This window comes from Piliocolobus tephrosceles, chromosome 8 (genome assembly GCF_002776525.5).
Source record: "Piliocolobus tephrosceles isolate RC106 chromosome 8, ASM277652v3, whole genome shotgun sequence".
Classification (NCBI taxonomy): Eukaryota; Metazoa; Chordata; class Mammalia; order Primates; family Cercopithecidae; genus Piliocolobus; species Piliocolobus tephrosceles.
Window position 1 is genome coordinate 16,961,127 of NC_045441.1, and position 5,356 is coordinate 16,966,482.

Genomic DNA, 5,356 nt, shown 5'->3' on the forward strand with positions numbered 1-5,356 from the left:
ATTACTCTTTAAAGACAGGACTGCCAAGGGCTACTCTAGAAAGTCACTAATATAATGCCTTTTATTATATTTCCCAATTTCACACCTTCCTCAACCCAATCCCCAAAGTTGTTGAAAGTGACTGTCATTGCATCATTAGTTCTTAGCTTTCCTGGAATCTTACCTAAGACAACTTTCACATCCCCTAAAACCCTGAAAATGAGCCCAGATTTTTGCTTTAAATTGCAAAGAACTTGCTTTATTTTGTAGGATGAGCTTGATAACCTCAGCGTGGATTTCAGCAGCTGCCGGAAACAGCACTCTAGAAGTTAACACAGGTACACTCCGTACTGAGGCACTGTTTTAGCTAACTGCTCCAGGGACAGCAGGCTCAGTCCTCTTAGGTAAGTAATTTTGGAAGGTGGCACTGTGTTCCTAATAAATTGAATCAGATCCCGTAGGTTAGTCACTATTCTTAAGAAATAAAGCACGAAATCAACTTGAAGTCATCTGTTGAGAAGGCCATGGATAGACCTGAAAAGGAACATTCTGAACATTTAATTGAACCTCTTTGATTTACAGATGAAAAAACTAGTCATTTAAAAGTCTTGCCTAAGGTCAAATGGTTTGTTTCCTGGACTGGCATAAAGCTTATCTTAGGCACAGTCGGGTGGATGTTCCTTCCTGCTCCTGGCAACTTGCCCCTCACCGTCCCCCCAACCCCATCTCCCCATCAGATTTCATAAAGATCCAGACCTGGGATTCAGAAATGGGGAAGTTGAAGAAGTGTGACTTAAAACAAGAGAACGACAAACTATTAAATTGTTATTAGGAATTAATGACAATTGCTTGCTAGAACGTCAAGAAGCAGTATCTTTTCTGTTTTGTACATCGCTGTATTCTCGGCACCTACAACTGTGCCTGCTAAGCCTGGTAAGGCCTAATAATTGTTAAATGAAAAACAATCACTCACTCAATCATAGATATGTCAGATTGTGAGAGAAAACACGTCCTTACTGTTTTCTCTACCACCCTCCTTCCAGTTAATACTAATAAAATGTGCAGATTTGTATTCTAAAGAGGCGAAATCATATACATAGCACTGTAGCACGGTGCCTGGCCCATTGTGAGTAATTAATACATGTCAGTTTATTTTCCTTTTCTTCCTCCACAAGTATGGGCTACTAGGGAGGAAGGAGGGTCGGTGCCGTGGTGTTTATGTGCCTGGACAGAAAGTGAAGAGCATCCAAGAAGCTGCTGAGAGCGGGCTGTCAGTGTCTTTCTGATACGTATAGATCAATTCCAGTGCCCTGAAAAACGCACAGCTATTTTACCCAGAGAGGCTGGTCGTTTTTGTTGATCGATTCGCGGCTGCAGTCAGCTCTTTAATACAACTTTTTATAAGCATCAGCCACACTGCGGCGGGAGAAGCGGCTGTGGTGGAAAAAGCAGGGAAGCCCCCCCCCCCCCCCCCACTGCGCCCCACTCCCAAAAAGTAAAGGAAGCCCGCGGGGCAGGGACTGCGGTTTGCGGATCTAACGGGTCCTTGGGCTGGGGCGGCGGTCCGGCCACTCCAGCCCCGCCCCTCGCCCGCAGCCGCCTCCGAGGTTCAAGTTCAGCCCCCGGCTGCTAGGCCTCGCGCTCCCGGATTCGAAGCCGCCCGTGCGTCCCAAGGTCCCCTGCTGGAAGACGAGGCGGGGATCCCAGGGGTCATCCGGGCGCGGGGTCACTCGGCCACGCACTGTGGTGCCACGTGGGGGAAAAGTTTCCAACTCTGCCAGTTGGCGTTCCCATTGCGCCCAGGCGGAGCAAAGGCCCGCGCTTTGGCACCCGCTCCCCGTCCTGTCTCCTCCAGTCGCGCCCCCTCCCAGGGACGCCCCCCTTGTGGCCCTTCTCTGAATTCCCTCCTCCCCTCGCAGCGCAGGTCGCCAAGGGAAAACACCCTTGGGGGCTGGGGGGTTTCCCGAGAAGGCGGCCTCGGGCCGGCCAGGGGTAGGGGATCCAGGGACAAGTGTCCCGAGGAGGATGTGGGGAGCGCGCGCGCGAAGTGGCCTGGGAGCAGGGGCCCGCACGCGTCCGCGCTGCGACAGGCGGGATCCTCCGGCTGCTTCCACACCCTGGCGCGCCAACTCTGCCCGGCCGCGGCAGACCCCACGCGGGCGGCCCCCTTCACGCCCCCGCCCCCGCCCCCCTCACGACTCCCTACCGCCCCCAGTGCGCAGGCCCGGCCGCCCCAGCGCGCATGCCCTGGGCTTGCGAGCGCGGCCAGCCCCCAGCCTTTTGCTTTCTACACACTCTACAACTGGGGAGGGGGCGGGGGAGGAGGGAGCCCAGCCGTCCACGTGATCCCGCCGGCCGGGGCCGCGGGGGCGGGAGCGCGCGCCGAGAGAGGCGCGGGGAGGGCGGGTGCGCGGGAGCGCGCGAGCGAGCGAAAGCACGAGCGAGCGGGCGGGCGCGGGGCTGGGCTGAGGCGGGCGGCGGCGGCGGGCCGGCCGCGGAGGGGGAGGAGCGGGAGCTGCGCGAGGCAGGCTGGCGGGCGGGCGGAGGATGGGGCAGTGCCCGGGCTCCCGCTGTAGCCGCCCGGGGACACGCCGTGCACCCTCCGGCTCGGGGCTTTCTCGGCGGCGGCAGCAGCGTTAGCGGCGGCGGCGAGAGCAGCGTTCCCGGCTGCGCTTCTCCCTCAGGCGGGGCGGCGAGAGAAGCGGCGACGGCGGCGGCACACCGGTGTCTCTCCTGCTGGAGATTTCTTTCTGCTTTCCTCATCGACTGACTGACTCACCCCCTCCCTTTTTTGAGGAAGGGTGACCTCTTCTCTGGGACTGGAAAAAATATTTTTGTGAGGAGGGGGGCGGGTGGCAGCGACAGGGTTTGCTTCTTCTCTTCTTTCATCTCCCTCTCCTCCCCCCTCGAAGACCGAAAAGCAAACCCCACAACTGCTCCAGCAGCATCCTCCTTCCCTTCCTCCGCCTCCCTTCTTCTCCGCCGCTCGCAGTTTCGCCCTCTCCTCCGCTAATTATTGCATTATTATGCTCCCCTCTCTGGGGGGTCTCTCCCCTTTTGGGTCGCTCTGGAGCCCCGGCCTCCCTTGGCTGCATTTCTTAAAAATTTGGGAGCCTGGGAGTGAGTTTTCTCCGAGGCGTGTGTGAGAGGCGGCGGGGGTGTTTTCCTGCGCGAGGGGCGGGTGAAGTTCATTGCCCCCACTTTTCCCGCGACCTTTTTCGGACCCGATTTTGGATCGGGTTGAGGGGGGCGCGGGCGTTTTCGGGGGGCGGGGGGCGCGGCGGAGAATGGCCGCGGGGAGGGCTCCCCGGAGCCTCCCAGTCTCTTGATCAAAGCATTCCGCTATTCTGATTTATTGCCTGCTTGGTGAGTTATTTTTTTTCCTCTAAAGGAGACCTGTGTGTTCAGCCATTACTTTGCTCGGCGCTGCTCCCAGGCATCTCCGACCCTCGGTGCTGTGGGGAGCCCCACACTTGGGCTCCTCGCCTCTCGCCCTCGCTCCCCGTCCCTCCTCCCTTCTCTCCGCCCCTTCCCCCTTTTCTTTCTCCTCTCTTTCTTCCCCTCTCTCCCTTCTTTCGGCCGCCGTCTCCCCCGCGCCCTCCTCGGGGCGGAGGGAAGCCGTGAAGGGGGAGGGAGGGCTCGGTGTCAATTTTTTTTGTGTGGCCGCGGCCGTAGCCTGTGGCGGGCGAGCGGGGAGACCCCGGCGCAGCAGAGCCATGGATGGCCCGACGCGGGGCCATGGACTCCGCAAAAAGCGGCGGTCGCGGTCGCAGCGAGACCGGGAGAGGCGCTCCCGGGGCGGGCTGGGGGCCGGCGCGGCCGGCGGCGGCGGGGCTGGCCGGACCCGGGCGCTCTCTCTCGCCTCGTCGTCGGGCTCCGACAAGGAAGACAATGGGAAGCCCCCGTCCTCCGCCCCGTCCCGGCCCAGACCCCCGCGGAGGAAGCGTAGAGAGTCCACCTCGGCCGAAGAGGACATCATTGATGGATTTGCCATGACCAGCTTTGTCACTTTTGAAGCGCTGGAGGTAAGGGGGACCCCCCTCCCCCCGGGTTCCCTTTATGCACGACCCCACTCGGCTGCGCCCGGCTCTCCTGCCTCCCCCGCCGCGCTCCGGCTGTCTATCTGTCTGTCTGTCTGTCTAGGCTGGGGTCTTATTGTTGGTGGGGGGAGCTGGGGGCGCGGGCAGACAGGCAGCAGGAGGGAGTCGCAAAGCCGTGCCTGGTCTCCTCGTTTCCTCGTTTTCTCGCTTGCCTTTCCCCTGCGCCCCCTCCCTGCACCCCCTCCACAGCAGATGGGCAGAAAGAAAGGGGTTCAGGCATCACAACAATGCGCCCCCTCTCCACGGAGAGCTCTGCCCCCACTTCTTCCTCCTCTCCCTCCCCAATCATGGCTTCTTGGCTGGTGGAAGTCTCTTTGCTGGGTTTGGGGCGCCTGTGGACGGTTCTCTGTGTGCTTTCTACAGAGTCATATGTTCGTGTGTGTGTGTGTGTGTCTGTGTAGTGTATACCTTTCCCGGGTGTCCTCGGGACCGGAGACTGATGGGGTTTTGTGGTTTCTTTGCGCCTCCCTCCATTACCCCCCATATTCTTTTTTTTTTTTTTTTTTGGTGAAGCTGGGGAAGGGGGCGTTTTCTCCTGGTTGGGAGAAAGGAGGGAGGAGGGGAGAGAAGAGGGAAGGGTGGAATAGCTCTCTGTATTCTGTTATGGGGCTCTCTTACAGAAAGGGTTAATTGTAATATTATCTATACACATACATAGGCACATGTGTGTGTGTACATGAGCAATTTAGTTAAAGGACAGAAAAAGGTACACCAGGGAAGACTGGTGGGAGGAAAGAATAAAATCCTAGCTGCTGTCTGAAGGGCTTGTCACCAATTGTCCCTCTCCCTTTCCTTTTTTTGTGTTTTCTTTTTTTTCTCTCTCTAAGTGATTGGCTTTGTGTGTGTGTGTGTGTGTGTGTCTTTCTTTATTCCTTGGGCACCTGCAGCGTTGATTTCCAAATGCACATTTTCCTCCTGGCCAACTGGCTCCTAGTGTGGGGGAAAAGGGAGGGAGGGGGAGACTGTCCAGGGGTGAGGGGGAAACTATCTTTGCCTGGACCTATCTCCTTTGGTGTGGTGTTGGTCATTGGCCTCTATAAATTTAACCGCCGCCTTTCCTCCCCCACCTCCCTGTCCCCACCCCCCACACACCATGCACACATACACACAGAAGGCTCTGAGATTCTGCAGAGTTGGTCCACCTTTCTTAAGCACAAAACCAAGATACGGTTTATAGTTGGCTTATAGTGTTTCATGCACCTGATGTGATGGTTTGAGGTTCCTGAAGGAAACTTTTCCCTTTCCATTTTTTTTTTTTTTTTTTTTTTTTGCTGTCA

General features: G+C 57.3%; 1 long non-coding RNA gene across 1 annotated transcript; it reads right to left on the reverse strand.

Annotated features, from left to right (window-relative positions):
* Nucleotides 1-216: 216 nt before the first annotated feature.
* On the reverse strand, nucleotides 217-1,721 carry LOC111546997. The gene is made up of 2 exons (XR_002733000.1): nucleotides 1,314-1,721; nucleotides 217-513 (listed from the first exon to the last, which is right to left on the reverse strand). It is a non-coding gene; the product is annotated as an uncharacterized LOC111546997 (long non-coding RNA).
* Between the last annotated feature and the right edge of the window lie 3,635 nt (nucleotides 1,722-5,356).